The sequence below is a fragment of the Lissotriton vulgaris genome, chromosome 6 (assembly GCF_964263255.1).
Source record: "Lissotriton vulgaris chromosome 6, aLisVul1.2, whole genome shotgun sequence".
NCBI lineage: Eukaryota > Metazoa > Chordata > Amphibia > Caudata > Salamandridae > Lissotriton > Lissotriton vulgaris.
The window spans coordinates 138,909,619-138,926,164 of NC_141694.1; the positions used below are offsets into that span (position 1 = coordinate 138,909,619).

The following is a 16,546-nucleotide window of genomic DNA, read 5'->3' on the forward strand; positions in this document are numbered from 1 at the left end:
AAATTGAGGCCTTAACATAGGTACTGTCTCAGAGGCACAAATCCTTTGTGTTACAGAGACAAGCAGGCCCTTTCACAGAGACAGGCAGGCCCTTTGACCTAGTGAAGTAGTGTGGCTCACTGGTTAGAGGCGGCAGACCCGAGAGCAGAGGACGGCCCGGGACCAGGGTTCGATTCCCGGCGCGGCAGGTTTCTGGACCAGGGTCAGCGGACTCGATAATTCTCTCGCCTCGGTGCCCACTCTGATCAGCGATCACACTCGGCAACTCTGGGCATTAGCTTGCCTCATCTTCACTAACGGCCCCACCGGACCACCGGGGATGCCTGGTCTCACCCTGGAGATACCCATTAAGGGACCATCTCTCAGGGAAGCCAGGAAGGGTTTCGCAGCGGTCGAAGCGCCTTGGGACCCTCCGGGTAAGTAGTGCGCTATATAAATGCCTATACATACATACATACAGATTAGCCCTCATTTCACAATAACGAGCAACAGAGAGGCTGTCCCCTTATCTGATCACTGTGTGCTCTGTGCACAGAAGACGGTCCATCCTAAATACGTAATCTCCATGTCCAACAGTGACTAACCTACGTCACAACAAATTCTTGGAAACAGACCAAGAACACATCTTCCTCTGACCAACATTACGTCAATCCAAGACACCTATCCAGTATAAGTATACCTCCCTTTGCCCAAGTAAACCAGAGGAGACAGAGACTTCCAGGCCGTATCTCTGCCCGAGGCGCTGCAACCTGCGTCATGCCACAGCTCCAGCTGGCAGAGGTCCATCACCCATCTGTGGGTGTCCAGCTCAAGATCAGGATGAAGTCCCACTAAGGTAAAGGGGTTAGACTAACTCCTAGGGGGATTCTTGGCTCTCTAAAGACCTGCACACATGCTAGGTGCACTTAGGTACATCTAGTTAGGCATCATAGGAGTATAGGATTTATCTTAACGCATTCTGTATTTCATGTATTTGTTCATTACTATTGCAAAATGGTATAACTATACAAAGCCTTTTTATTTAACTGCACTGCTGGCCATAATTCTCTGCTACTGTCCAACAGTTGTCGCAGCACATATAACCAGTACTAGAAGAACAATTGTGCAATAAATTTTATTGTAAACACACCCGACTGTTTCTTCTATGTACTTCTCTGAGATGAGTGACTGAATGAAAAGTAGTATATTGTTTCCATGATCCTGTGGGATGTGGGTTTTATATTATGTGGTTGCCAGAAGCTATTCCCTTCTTGTCTTCAAGAAGTTTCTAGTGGCCTCTGAGCTAGCTGGTACACAGTAATTAAGTTTACTATACATGATAGGGGCATACAGACCTCAGTCCTATGCCAAGCCTATCGTGTATATTATTCCAATGCGCAGAACCTATAAGGGATATAGGAACTACACTACAATTGGAATGTCCTGCTGGCTTCTACCAGCCCATAGAAGCCCAGAGCACTCCATTGCGTGCAATGGAGTGCTCAATATGAACAATTGTTACTTACCTGTAAACAGGTGGTTCTCCAGTGTTGGTGTCTTTCATAGATTCACATGCTTGAATATTCCCCGTCGTCGAAGTGGGAGTCCCACGGTACATAAAAATAGCAATAAATGCTAAAATATACATATATGTGAGAACATAACATAAGAAAACTAGAAGTAAATACATAGCTGAACCTCTAAAACAATTCCTCCATAGGAATGCATGGTAGAGAAAGAAAACACTTGTAACATATCATTGTGATTATGTTAGTCCAAACTTCAGCCAATCAGGCGCCAGCACCCTCTAGAACCTTCTCCTCAGAAGCTCAAGCCCTCAGATTTTCGTAGCACCAAGTGACCCATAGTGCATGAGGAGAAGAGAGCCTCTGAGGGGAGGAGGGCGGGTCGCATGTGAATCTATGAAAGACACCAACACTGGAGAACCACATGTTTACAGGTAAGTAACAATTGTTCTTCTCCAGTATTAAGGGTGTCTTTCTTAGATTCACATGCTTGAATAGAATATAGAGCAGTTACCTCCAATAAGATTGCTAAACAGAGCATGGAAATGCAGGAAGACAGTAGTAATACAGTCATGGAAGCTGAAAAAAGCAATCTTTGAAAAATATATATAAAGGAGAAGGGAACAGAGGCTCACCTTATTTGAAAAGATGACAAAGTTCTGCCTGTACCACTGCGGTACCCGCCTCCTTGATGGCGTCCAAGCAGTAATGCTTGGTGAAGGTGTGCCTGCTGGACCATGTCCCTGCACGGCAGATCTGATGTAGTGGCACACCAGCAAACAGGGCGGTGGATGAAGACATAGCTCTCGTAGAATGAGCCCTCACCGAAGACTGCAAAGGCTTGCCAGCCTGTTGATGGCAGAAAGCAATGGCCAAAGAAATCCAACGGGCAATCGTTGGTTTGGTAACTGGGTGCCCCTGACGCAGTCGTCCATAAGCGATGAACAGTTGGTCGGACCTACGGAAGGAGGCAGTTCTGCTAATGTAAAATTTAAGGCATCATTTGATGTCCAAGGAATGTAATCGCTGCTCCGCCGGAGACTTCGGCTCAGCGAAGAAAGTTTTCAAGAACACAGGTTTGTTTAAACGAAAGTCTGTAGGCACCTTGGGTAGGAAAGATGGGTTGGTGCGAAGCACCACACCGTCAGGTTTGAATTAAAGATAAGGCGGTTTGATAGTAAAGGCGTGGAGGTCACTCACACGACGAGATGAGTTCAGAGCAAGAAGAAGAGCAACCTTCCAGGTGAGGAACTTAATGTACGCCCTATGGATGGGCTCAAATGGTGAGTTCATAAGTTGCGACAGAACAACATTGAGATGTCACGGTGGAGGAGGGCACCGAATAGGCGGGAACTTCCACAAACGCCCTTTGAAAAACTGGCGGATAATTCTGGACGAGCAGAGGGAGGAGGAGCCATCCTGCCCGAAGTGAGATATTGCAGCTAGGAAAACTCTCAAGGTAGCATGCGAGAGTCCCGATTGAGCGAGACTCAAGAAGAACGGAAGAAGCTGCTCCGGAGTAGAGTGGATTGGATGGATACTTGCTGCCATGCACCAATGACAAAACCTTTTCCACTTGAGTTTGTAAGTTTTGATGGTAGACGGAGCCCTAGCATGAGCAAGGATCTCTCTGCAGTGAGATATCTAAGTTGGCGAACTCAAGGTGCTCAGGTTCAATGCCGACAATTATAGAGTGGATGGATCCTGATGGCAAACCTGGCCCATGTCCATCGTCAGGAGGTCTGGACGAGGACGAAGAGGAATGGGCTCGCACTGGGACAGAAGGAGCAACTCCGAGAACCACGCCTGTCTGGGCCATCGAGGGACGATCAATAGAATGTGGCAGGGCTGCCTCCGCATCTTCCACAGCACCCGTGGTACTAATGGGATCGGCGGAAAGGCGTAAGCGAATAGATCTCACCAGTCGATCAAAAGGGCATTCCTGCACGATCCGGGGTGGGGATGCCAACTTGCGTAAGACGGGCATTTCCGATTCTCTGGTGTCGCAAAGAGGTCTAGAGGTGGGCGACCCCATCGATGAAACACAAGATCTAGAGTTGGCTGATGCAGCTCCCATTAGTGTGTCGACGATGTGGACCCGCTGAGGGAGTCTGCCAGGATGTTTGAAACGCCCGGCAGGTGTACTGCCGTCAAGGTGATCTGATGACGTAGAGCCCAATCCCAAATCGACTGAGCCAGTCAAGACAAGCGTTGAGACTTGGTCCCTCCCTGCTTGTTCACATAGTGCATGCTGGTGGTATTGTCCGTTTGGATAAGCACTGACTCCCCTTGGATTACAGGAAGGAACGACTTGAGTCCCAGAAAGATCGCCATCAACTCTAGCCTGTTGATATGCCAAGAGCGTTGGGGTGTAGACCATTTGCCCTTGATGGAAAGACCTTGAAGATGAGCACCCCAGCCGCCCAGAGAGGCGTCCGTTTTGAGCGTGAGTTCTGGCGCGTTGACGAGGAAGGATGTTCCAGTCGCCAGGTTGATCGACTGTGCCCACCAGCACAGGCCCTTTCTCATGCGAGCTGTAACAGCCACTTGGTCGTTGAAAGATCCAGAGACCTGACGCCACTGTAGGTCCAGTTTCTCTTGAATGGGACGGGTCCGCAGTCTGCAATGTGGGATCAGTGCAATACAAGATGATGCCATCCCCAGAAATGACTTTAACGTCCGGACAGAAACGGACTGCCTTGATCGAAGGAGAGACACTAGGCGGAGGATTTTCTGTTGTCGTTCGTGGGAAACGAACGCCTTTGAAAGCATAGTGTCCAAGATCGCTCCCAAGAAAGTCCTGGTTTGCGCTGGTGCCAACTGTGACTTGTCGACATTGATGGCCAAGCCGAGGGATTGAAACACTTCCTGACAAAGACGAGTGTCTTGGCTCAGTTGATTACGTGATTGAGACTTGAGGAGGCAATCGTCCAAGTATGGAAAAATTTGGACGCCTCTGAGGCGTAGGTGAGCCACCACAGGGGCCAACACCTTCGTGAACACACGAGGGGCGGAGCGGAGTCCGAAAGGCAATACCTTGAACTGATAATGTGTCTGCCCCACCTTGAAGCGCAGGTACCTGCGATGCTGTCGGAGAATTGGGACATGAAAATATGCATCTTGAAGGTCTATGGTGGTCATAAAATCCCCGCTGGCCAGAAGACGCAGGATCTCCAGTATTGTCAGATTAGCCTGACAGAACCCCTCCTGAAGCGGAAGCCGGGAGGATCGCTTGATATTTTAAAACGTAAATTGAGACAAATTACTGTTTTTATCTTTGCCTTCACATTCTCCTGTGCACTCCCCCTCCTTTCTCACCTGATCAGACTCACCCCGCCAGCCGATCTTAACGCTGCCACGGGACAGAGCGCTCAATCGCCGATAATTCTGCTGGAAAGCCAGGCCACGCCCACCGCCCTGAGGCAACGCCCTTTCAATTGCTACATAAGTCGTGCTCCAGCCCAAAGCTCGCATTAGCCTGACCGAACCCCTCCTGAGGCGGAAGCCGGGAGGATCCCTTGATATTTTAAAACATAAATTGAGACAAATTACTGTTTTTATCTTTGTCTTCACATTCTCCTGTGCACTCCCCCTCCTTTCTCACCTGATCAGACTCACCCCGCCAGCCGATCTTAACGCTGCCACAGGACAGAGCACTCAATCGCCGATAATTTTTGCTGGAAAGCCAGGCCATGCCCACCGCCCTGAGGCAACGTTCCTCCCCTTCCCCATAAAACAATGTGCCTCGGCCGGACGCACAGCGGGGGCGCCGCCTGCGCGCCGAAGGCGCGCCAAAGGTAAGCCCGTCTGCGCCCGTCCGCGCCAGACCGGCGACCGGGGCCAGACATGCTGCCGGTGGACTACCAAAAACATTCTATACCAGAGAAGAGTTACTTAGTTATAACCTGCAGGCAAAAAACCTTCCTCTCTTGACTTTTGGAGGGCCAAAAGAACCCTCCCAAACATGTAACAAGAGCAAAACGACTGAGACCACGGACTCTGATCATGGGAGTAATCCCACAAAACAACTTAAATCCAAGACCTGTCAAAATCACATAGCATGTGGCCTGATAAATGTCAGGTCCCTTGCTAAACACGCGACGCATGTATATGACCTGCTCGTTGACAACTTCTTTGACTGTTTCTTTATTACGGAAACATGGCTTTCCGAAAGTTCCAACCCGGATTTAGCACAAGCACTCCCCCTGGGATACACTATATCCAGATTAGACAGAACAGGAAAAGTAGGAGGGGGAATTGCGATCATCTATAAAGAACATCTAAAATGTACCACGTCACTCACCCCTTAACTAAAGGACGCAGAAAGCCTCTGTTTCAATATTAAAATAAACAATCACACCACCTTTGCAGGAGTACTGGTGTACAGACCCCCTGGCCCCATGGGCCATTTTTTAGACACTCTTGGTGACTCTCTAAGCCCCATGGTGATACGTTATGCCAACTTTACAGTTCTAGGTGACTTCAATCTACACCTAGAAATGGAGAACAGCCCAAATACTAGAAAGTTCAGGGAAATTACTAACTCCCTCGGGCTAAAAATTCATAATAAAGGCCCTACCCACCAAGCCGGGCATACCCTAGACGGGATATGTTCTAATGCTTCCAACATAGTAACATATCCCTGACCCCCCCCCCCCCACACTCTTGTCTGGACTGACCACAAACTGGTGCCCTTTAATATATGCTATGAAAATGGTCCCACAAAAGGGCATGATATCACCACCCCCCTTGTCCGCAACTGGAAAAATCTGCTAGCCAGCCCCAATCTGTTACATTTAGCAGAATCCACTAAACCCACCCTCACAAATGATCCAGATACGGACAATAATCTGTTTAATAAATGGATACTATCAATAGCTAACACGCTAGCACCATGGAAGAAGGGCAAGAACGCAAAACGTAAGTCAGCTCCCTGGTTCACACCCCAATTAAAAACCATGAAAGATAAGTGCAGGAACCTAGAGAAAATATGGAGAAAGTACTACAAAAGAGAAGACCTGAAATCCTTTAGACTAGGATTAAATTCCTACCACCTACAAATAAGGGTGGAAAAAAAGAAGCACCTTATTGAAAGGGCAGATGACAACCAAAAATCTATTTTTACTATAGTCAAATCTTTTACTCACCCAGCTAACCTAGACTCGGAAATACCCCTTCACAAGAACTGTGTGACGACATCGAAGAGTACTTTGAAAACAAAATCAATGAGCTGAAAAACAATTTTTCTGACTGTATAGCCCAAGACCCCCCAGCCCAAAACCCATGTCCAAGAGTAGAACTCAAATGTTTCAAAGAAATTAGCTTAGACGATTCTAAGAAGGCTATCCTTTCATGTAAATCAGGGTCCCCTTTCGATCCTTGCCCGCCAAAGATCCTTCACGCATTAATTGAGATTGTGAACCCGGTCATAAATCAAATTATTAATTGTACTTTTGAAACAGCAAAAATCCCTGATCTTTGGAAAACAGCTGCGGTCAAACCTCTCCAAAAAAGTAAAATAGCGGAAAAATTGGTGAACACTCAGCTAAACGAGTTCTTGGAAAGCTCCAATTGCCTTCACCCCAAGCAATCAGGTTTCAGAGCGGGCATTCAACAGAATCAGCACTGCTCCGCACTGCTCCACACCACAGACACCCTGAAATGGGCTCTAGATCAAGGTAAAGAGGCGGTGCTGATTCTGTTGGATCTCTCCGTGGCCTTTGATACGGTCTCCCACAACATTCTGATAAACAGACTGAAACAAATAGGAATAAACGAGAAGGCCCACGAATGGCTAACCGCATTCCTTAGAAACAGGAACCAGGTTGTCACTCTGGGTAGGTATAAATCCACAGGGAAACAACTGTCCTCAGGGGTCCCACAGGGATCCTCCCTGAGTCCGACCCTTTTTAACGTATACATGTCCCCACTGCTCACTCTGATTGACTCCTTTGACATGGAAGCAATCAGCTATGCAGACGACACCCAATTGATTCTGACCCTGGATAAAAACTCCACCGCGGCAGAAGAAAAATGTCATCACTGCCTCACCTCAGTCATGAAATGGATGGAGTCAAACCATCTCAGGTGTAACAGCTCCAAGACAGAGATTATGTTGTCTGGAAAAGCTAACAACTTTAACCCTACCCTGTGGTGGCCCAGTAATTCAGACCCACCGCCCGCCACAGTGGACACAGCCAAAAACGTAGGTTTTTAATTCAACCCCACGCTTTCCTTTCACAAACAGGCACTCACAGTTGCAGGTACTTGTTTCCAAATCATAAGAATGTTGAGAAAATTCTTTGATCTGCTGCCCCTGCACACTCGAAAAACGGTTGCAGTGGACCTGATTTTATCTCGCCTTGATTATGGCAATGGTCTATATGCAGGAACAAAAAAAATGGTGATAAAACGACTACAGGTGATCCAAAATGCCGCCGCCAGGCTGGTCCTGGGATTCCCTAAACGGTCATCCTTGACTGATGCCCTAAAACCCTCTACTGGCTACCAATTCATAAAAGGATCTTTTTAAGATCCTAACTGTAGGAAGGTGACTACCTGACTATGGTTACCCCAGATTTTTTGCCTTGTGTTTAGCTGGTTTTCGACTTAGTTGGCCTGGTTCCCTGCTAATCAGGGCCCCAGGCTATCTGCTCTCTCTGTAAAATGGATTCCATGTACCCTAGGTGCATAACTAGATTGGCTTGGGTCACCTTATCAGCCCCTGTACAGTGCACTATAGGTGCCCAGAGCATAGGTGCATCCAAGGCCTACCAGGGGCTGAAGCATAGCTTTTGCCACCCCTGGCTGGTTCTTAAATTGACACAACTGGCTGATCCCTCAGCTGGGGCAAGTGGGTGTAATCACCCCTTGCTTAGATATAGTGTACCTATATCTAAACCTATATCTGGACACATATAAACCTGTGAGTCACTCCTATGGAAGGCCTTATCAATCCTGGAGGCAGAGTGCGTGGTTTAATGTGAGATGGAGCTCTGGCATGAGCTGAGCCTGTCTGCAGCTGTCGGGAACAACTCCCTTAGCTGATCCGGAATAATGCCATACCATATACTATTAAGTGCCTTATAATCCTCGCGGTTATATAGCAACTTTGGTTTGGCTTTATCAAAACATGTCGTGTAAGGTGTCATACGAATTGGAATACTACCCCCTCGCCAGTTCTGGCGACGGGGGTAGCATTCCACCCTTCTAGAGGGAGAAGACATGTTACTTTACTGAAACGCAGTTGATTTTAAAAGAGCCTCAGATCCACAAAATGGATGCCACAGACACGGGTCTGGCCTCCTGCTGCTGACCGAAACTCAGCAGATGGTGGCCTGGACAAAGGGTTTCCTGTCGCAGGGCAGTGTTACACCACCCCAGACAGGAGATAGTGGATTGTAGCAGGGAGGTTTGAAAGAAACCAGACACTGCCTGGGGAGCACAAGGCTGCCCCTTGCATAATCCGGCCAAACCGGTTCTGGGGCACACCAGCCCCAGTCCCAGCGCGGCCTGGATCAAAGGAAAGGGGTGTATCCACCCCCTTCCTGGGTCCCACCCATAGGAGGGGACCTAGCAGGTAATCCAGCCCACCAGATTCGAATAAGAGTGGGAGCAGTGCCAATGCAACTCAGATTATCCTGAAGAAACATAAGAAACGAAACTCTGGACCCTTCGACATCCTACTCAACGTAGAAGACTGAAGAATCTCCCTTGTGGTCAAGGAGTGACCACCCTGTGCAAACAGGCACCATCCAGCACCTCGACCCTTGCTTTGTTGCAGTTCCCGCCGGAACTCGAGCAACAGAGATCGATGAGATCAAGCTTTCCTGCCTTCCTCCAGCCCGATCCACAGTCCCTGCAGAGCTGAGACCCGTGGAGGCGACCGGAAGCGTGGGGCACACCATCTTGAAAAGGCCACGAGACGCTGACCGTGCAGTCCACGAGTGACCCTCGAAGCTGTACACCGGGGTTTGAGAAGCCCCAACCCTGAGCTACTGGAGAAGTGTGGCTCACTGGTTAGAGCAGGCAGACCCTGAAGCAGAGGTCAGACCCGGGACCAGGGTTCAATTCCCGACGCGGCAGGGTCTTGAGCTCAAATGTCCACGGACTCGATAATTCTCTCTTCGGTGCCTGACCTTATCATGGGTTCACACTCTGCAACTCTGGGCATTAAGCTTGCTTAATCTCCACAAAGGCCCCCGCGGCGGGATGCCTGGCTTTCACCTTGGGGATGCCCTGTAGGGGCTATCTCACAGGGAAAAGCCAGGATGGGTTCCCAAGGCAAGTGCTTAGAGACACAAAATAAATGTGGGGAGGGTCAAAAAGGGCATATTTAACGACCCAGACCACTCGCGCACTTATTATAACTGTCAACACACGAGGAAGTAGCCTGGTCAGAAGACTGTTAGTGTGCCGCAACTGAACTAGAACCCCAAAACCATTAGTAACACTAGAAGTGATAACCTAGGTCTGGTAAAGAAATTCCCATCAGCCCACCCATTTGGTGGAGTGTCGTCATGTGGGAGATGTCATCAATCCAAATCTCAGACAGTGCACCTAGTCATAGTGCAGAGATGGATTATCATGATGTAAATCCAGACCACTGGGCTTCACTGGTGATGCTAATGGGGTGCAGTGCAAGTGAAAAAATTAAAGTGAAAAAGGTGAAAATAAAATTGACTCCAAGAACCAAAATTAAGTTTAATCAGTATGGTACTAGGGTCAATATTAAAAATGCCAAAATAGTTCGAAATAATAACTATATGTAGGCAAAGTGAGTGGAGGTCGACATGTTTCAGCTAAACTGACTGTTGGTCTAAGCTTTCTTCAGGACCATTGAGAAACTGCGACTGCAAATCAAAACAAAAACTTTGTGACTATTCACGCTATGTATGTTGGATAAATCCTACCAGTTCCTCTGAGCCCAGATGAATACTGGAGGGAATCCAGAACTTTCAGTATCTCCTAAAAAAGAGAGGCATAAGCGTGAATCAGAAGATGTAGTGTATAACAGAGTTAGGGAAACAAGAACAATTACCTAAGCACACAAACAGTGCGGTGGAGACAGTCTCTCCCCGCTGACAGAACAAATGATCAGATCCTGTCTATATTAACGCGTGTATACAATCACGCACATGAGAAAACGCGTAATAACTTACCCAGCATTATGTGGGAGTACGCCTCACCTCAACCGGCACCCACTCGGGAAGAAGGAGGCCCGCTCTAGTTAGGATGGAAATGTGAAAAAAGAACCTCAGAAAAATAGCAGAGGGACTTAAACCCAAATTGTTTACATTCCCAATAGTCTCCTAACAAAACCTAGCTATATAAAGAAAAAAAGACTCAACCTATTGTAAAGCAAATGGCCAAAATTATTCAGGAAAAGGGTTAAACAGAGTCTCTGAATAAAGCCACTACTCAAAGAACTCTTCATGGCGTTAAGATGACTGAAAAGGGACTACCCAGCATCCTGGTCCTTGGTGGCCACCGGGTCCATGGAGTTTTCAACCACACCCGCCATTCACGCCACAAATGAATCCATACACTTCTTTTCCTCAGTGTTTCCCTAACCAGCCTTTTTTAGGGCGTGGCCGGGGCCAGAACAGGGGAAGAAGAAAAGGACCACAAACTGTCCATTGGGAAGCCGATCAGACGTTCCCCAACACCCGGAGCAGGAAAGCAGCTCAAGAGAGCAACAGCTCAGAGGCGACAGGAGTTTAGTTGTCAATCTTAGCTCCCGAATCCTTACTTCAGTTGAACAGTCAGTCTTGGAGAGAGGTCTAGGCCCTTTAATGGTTTTGGGGTTCTAGTTCAGTTGCGGCACACTAACAGTCTTCTGACCAGGCTACTTCCTCGTGTGTTGACAAGTGCTTAGGGACCCCTGGGTGATAAGCGCTATATAAATCCAATATACAATATACAATACAATACTCTTGCACCGAAGCTCACCCCTCCACACTCGACGAGTGCTGCGTGGGGCCCTTCTGCTTGTGTTGGCTCGACGCGTTGGCCCGGTCACTTGCCAGCTGGCTTGTGGCCCCTGTGCCGACGAAAACCTTAAACCGACTTGCTTTTCTGGTTGCTCCAGATTTGCACCAGCTCCTGTGAAAAGGAGCCCCCGCTCTGACCCTCCTGGTCCGAGTGAGAAGCAATCTCCCAGTTCCGCGTGGATTGCTTTTGCCAAGTGTTGTTTGCTCCAATCGTGAAGCCGGCGGCGCTGACGGCGAGAGCCTGCCTGGGACAGATCGTGACCTACTCCTGGACGTCGCAGATGCCCCAGAGCCCACGTGACAGCGGAGAGAAGCTCCTCGACAACCATCTGATTGCGCCCGACATTGCCTGGTTCCGTCCTGGTTCCACCCTGGTCACTGCTGAGTGACCCAGACTCTGTCCCCTCTGCTTTCAGATACTTCTCGACTTCGATCCACCCTTGGATCACACCGGACACTTCTGCTTCCCATCGCCTGCAGCATCTTCAGCTCCAAGCACCAAGAGCCTGCGTGTCAAAACCCGACGCCACTTCGACCCTATCACCCGCTTCCTGTGGGTGAGGTAACATTGCAACGCCGGTGTTCCCACACTGGTCCACACCTCTAGGGTCCGAGTCTTAAGTTTTGTTCCTCTAGTTTCAGCGGAAGTATCTTTAAATTTTCTTTGTGTAACTTTTACGCACCATTGACATTGCATTGGTGCAAGCCGCGACTTTACGTGCTGCACCCGAATCCCGCTGGCTTTTCCCGACTTCAGCATTGCTAGTCCAGACTGCTCCCAGCGATTCCCTAGGCCCTAGGCCTAACCACTGTTCAATTGGTATCTCTTATACCACTTTTTTAATATATGGTTTGAGTGGCCACCCGCCCTCATCCATAAATGTGCAACTTTGTATGTTATACTGTGCTTTTGATTTAATGCTTGTGCCCCTTTGCTCATAAAGAGTACTGGGGATTATTTTAGAAATAAACACATATATTTTTATAATATATACTTGTGTGGTGTCCTTTCATTTGATATTACAGGATTGTATGTGGTAAAACAGCTCGCTTAACACGACCTCTTAAGTTAAGCCTTTAAGGCTGCTTAGTCCATGCTACCCCTAGGATAGCTTGTCTAACAAGGTCGACTTACAACCAGACACCATAAGGGATTGTTTGGACTGATACAAGGTGGTTCCAGAATTGGAAACACCACATATCAGGCCAACTTCTCACATTGGTGCGCAGCGGTGCGGATTTGAGCTTGCTGTTGTTTTACCATTGCAATCTTTTTATCAAATTGAAAGATCACATCAAGTACCTTAGGTACATATAAATCAAAAGCTTAGCATATTAAATTCTACTGAACTTAGTAGTTGTAGATTAAAGGGATTAGCACACCCTGACTACAACTCACTAGAAGGTACAGTAGGAAAACACTTAGTGTAGGTAAGTGCACCACTTACACCTTACTAGCAGCCATGTCTGACACAGGAGGAGCTTCAGGCTCTGCCCCTGTGATAGTTGACCCCATCAAGGCAACTTCCAGATATGACAACCTTAGCCACAAAGACTTGAGTGCCTTGTGCACTGCAAGAGGGCTAAAGAAGGGCAGAGGCCCTACCATTCCTTCCCTGATAGCCATCCTGGAAAAGGATGACTTAGATAAGGTGAGTCAGGCTCCCTTAGAGACAGGAGAGGGAGGGAACTCCCCTGAGAATGAGATTTCTCCAGAAGAAGAAGAAGAGGAGGAGGAAGAAGGCTCAGAGATAGAGGAGCCTGAGAATCAGGATCAGAGGGTGGCCCAGGTACAGGTTGGCAGGCTTAACCAGACCAACTTGGACCTACATGGGGGTGGAGAGGGCCAGCACCTCCCCAGATCCCATAACTTAATTCTCCCAGGCAACAGAAGGAGGAGATCTTCATCAGGAGACTCTCATGTTTCTAGTGTCTCAAGAGAATCTCAAAGGGGAATGACTTCCCCCCAGAGGAAAGAGCATAGGGCCAGGATGAGGGCTGTCCAACTCCAGATAGAGAGGGAAGAGATAGCCTTGGCTCAAACTAAACTTGCTTTAGCAAGAGGAAGAAAATTGTGTGGATTAGATTCCACTGGTGGCAGCAATATTCCTAAAGAGAAACCCAGGTCCCATGATAGTAGAAACCTGACAAAGATTGTGCCCCCCTACAAGGAAGGGGATGACATCCACAAGTGGATAACTAATCTTGAGAGAGCCTGCATGGTACAGCAGGTTCCTGAGGAACACTGGGCTGCAATCGTATGGTTCTCCTTTTCAGAGAAAGGGAGAGATAGGCTCCTCACTGTCAGACATGAGGATGCCAACAATTACAAAGTCCCGAAGAGTGTTCTAATAGATGGGTTTGGCTTAACCACTGAACAATACAGGTTAAAGTTCAGAGACACCCAGAAGACACAGACTCAGGACTGGACTGATTTCGTTGATTGTGCAACTAAGGCTCTGGAGGGTTGGCTAAATGGCAGCAAAGTACATGACTTCACAGGATTGTATAATTTGATTATGAGGGAGCAGATCCTAAGTAATTGTCAGAACCAGCTCTTACACCAGCACCTGGTGGACTCAGATTTGACCTCTCCCCAAGAATTGGGAAAGAGGGCAGATAAATGGGTCAGAACCAGGATTAGGCCTAAGAATCAGGACAGTAACCAGAAGAAGGAGTCTACCAAGCCTCAAGATAAGGGTGGGGATAAAAGTAAGGAAAATACTTCCCCAGGGCCCCAAAACTCCAAGAATGGGGGTGGGTCCCAAGAAACTTCATCATCTCAGAAGAAACCTTATTGTCATACCTGTAAACAGGTTGGGCATTACAAAACAGACAGCTGTTGTCGCAAGAATGGCAATAAAGAGAATATACCTCCAAAGCCAGCTCCAACACCTCCTGTTACTGTCAGCAGTAATCCCCCAGGAAGTGGGAGCACACCCAGGAATCTGGGTGGGTTTACCTTTGGAGCCCAGGTGGACCCTGGCCTATCCAGGTCCCCATCCCCAACTGATCTTGTTTATGAGACTGGCATGGGGGTTGCCAACTTCTCTGATTGCCCAAATACCTTGAGCAAATATAGACAAGAACCCATCATCAATGGTTTGAAAGTTGAAGCCTTTAGAGACACAGGGGCTAGCATCACCATGGTGGCTGACTGTATAGTCTCCTCTAAGCAACTTTTACCAGGTGCCACATACCAGGTAACAAACATTGATGGCATCCAGACAAATCATCCCATGGCAGTAGTAAGTCTCAGCTGGGGAGGTGTCATTGGCCCAAAGAGAGTGGCAGTGTCAGCAAACTTGCCTGTAGACTGTCTACTGGGTAATGATTTAGAAATCTCAGCCTGGGCTGAGGTTGAACAGGAAATCCATTCTAGAATGGTAAACTCCAATGGAAAGGTTAGTGGGGCTGTAATAGCTACAGCCCCAACCCAAGATGTCCTTCCTGAAAAGGTTGGTAGGCTGAGCAACTCTCTGCCCCATCTTTAACAGACGCTCTTCCAAAGCAGAATAGCAAAGCTGTTATGATAACAGCAGAAACCCAAACTGAGTCTCCTCCTGAAAAGGTTGGTGGGGCTGTGATGGCCACAGCCCAAACTCAAACTGATATGTGTGTTGTGAAGCCTGAAATGATGGATCACTCCACCCAAACTGAGAGCATGGAGGAGGAAGAGAAATCTCCCCCTCACCAGACATTAGGACAGGATCAGCCTCCTCAGGGAACTGATCTTACCCCTGATGAGGGAACTGCCCCAGAGGTTGTTAGGCCTGGCCTGACAGAGCCTCTGAGGGCAGTGGACCCTTGTCAGGTGGGTCCCAGTCTGGAGCAGGTAACCTGCCCCTCTCTACCTTGCCTTAGTCAGCCCAGGGCTGCAGAGGACAAGAAGGACAGTGAGACCCAGAGGGCCCCCTGTCAAATAAAGCACCCCCATCAACAGATTAGGGGCACCAAAACTAGTAGCCCTAGTAAGGTGAAAACTTTAAAAACTCCAGAGGGAGCCCCCTTAAAAACAGTTAGGGACCTCCCACAGATGGATTCTGTTGGGCACAGCCAAACCTGGGACCCAAAGGGCCAAAACCTGAACTGTCCCTCCAGCAAGCCAAACAGAGGGACCCAGCCTCCGGCTTTAGGTAGCCAGAGGCTGACCCTGAGAGCACAGTGCAACTCAGTTGAAGAAAGAAAGGCACACATGGTGGAAGATAATTGGAGGAAGCTGAGCCCTAAAGTAGTCGAGCCTCACTTCAATACTCCATATCCAAACCAGCCTTTAACTTTGCATAAACACACCCAAGGTAGTGATTCCCTATGGTGGAGACCCTCTAATACCCCAAGGGTGAGGGACTGCTTAGTGGACCATGAGACAGGGGGTACCCATGCTAGTGCAGGTACTTCCTTATATGGCCACTCAGGCAGTATAGGCTTACCTGGCCAAGGATAGCCTTATCTTCTTTCGTTTGGGGGAGCGGGTCAGAAGAGGTGGGAGAAGGAATTAGGACGAATACTTTCCGACAAAGAGTGGCAGGACATATATTACCGGGCTCACCACACTGCTAGAAACACAGCCAGCAAAGAATCGGCGGTGAAGGTGGCCTATTACTGGCATCTGACATCAGAACGCCTACACCAAGGTAACCCACAGCGAGACCCAACATGTTGGAGGGGGTGCGAACAAAAGGGGACCATGATACACATACTATGGGAATGCGCGGAAGTGCAGGAATACTGGGAGGGAGTACTCAAGGACGTAGATACACATTTCGAGACGGAACTTCCCCGCTTCCCGGCATACACGATCCTCGGCCTTCCCAACAAACTCATGTTCCCACTCAAATCCATCAGGGGGAAACAGATGGGACTGGCACTGGGAGCTGCAACACAACACATCCTCTCTTTATGGGGTACGTCGAGGAAACCCACACACACGGGGTGGCTGCACCGACTATGGTACATAATGGGGATGGAAAGGATTCAAGCATCACTCACACAAACATCTGACACATTCAAGGACATATGGCATCCACTACTCACCCTGCTTACCCAAGA

The 16,546-nt window shown here is 48.4% G+C and overlaps 1 long non-coding RNA gene across 1 annotated transcript in view; it reads left to right on the forward strand.

Moving 5' to 3' along the window:
* The first annotated feature begins 714 nt into the window (after positions 1–714).
* The window catches only part of LOC147706917 (uncharacterized), an 81,892-nt gene continuing 66,060 nt past the window's right edge, over positions 715–16,546 (forward strand). Inside the window, exon 1 of the long non-coding RNA XR_015296602.1 lies at positions 715–835. This is a non-coding gene — a long non-coding RNA (uncharacterized LOC147706917). The remainder of the gene's footprint in view (positions 836–16,546) is intronic.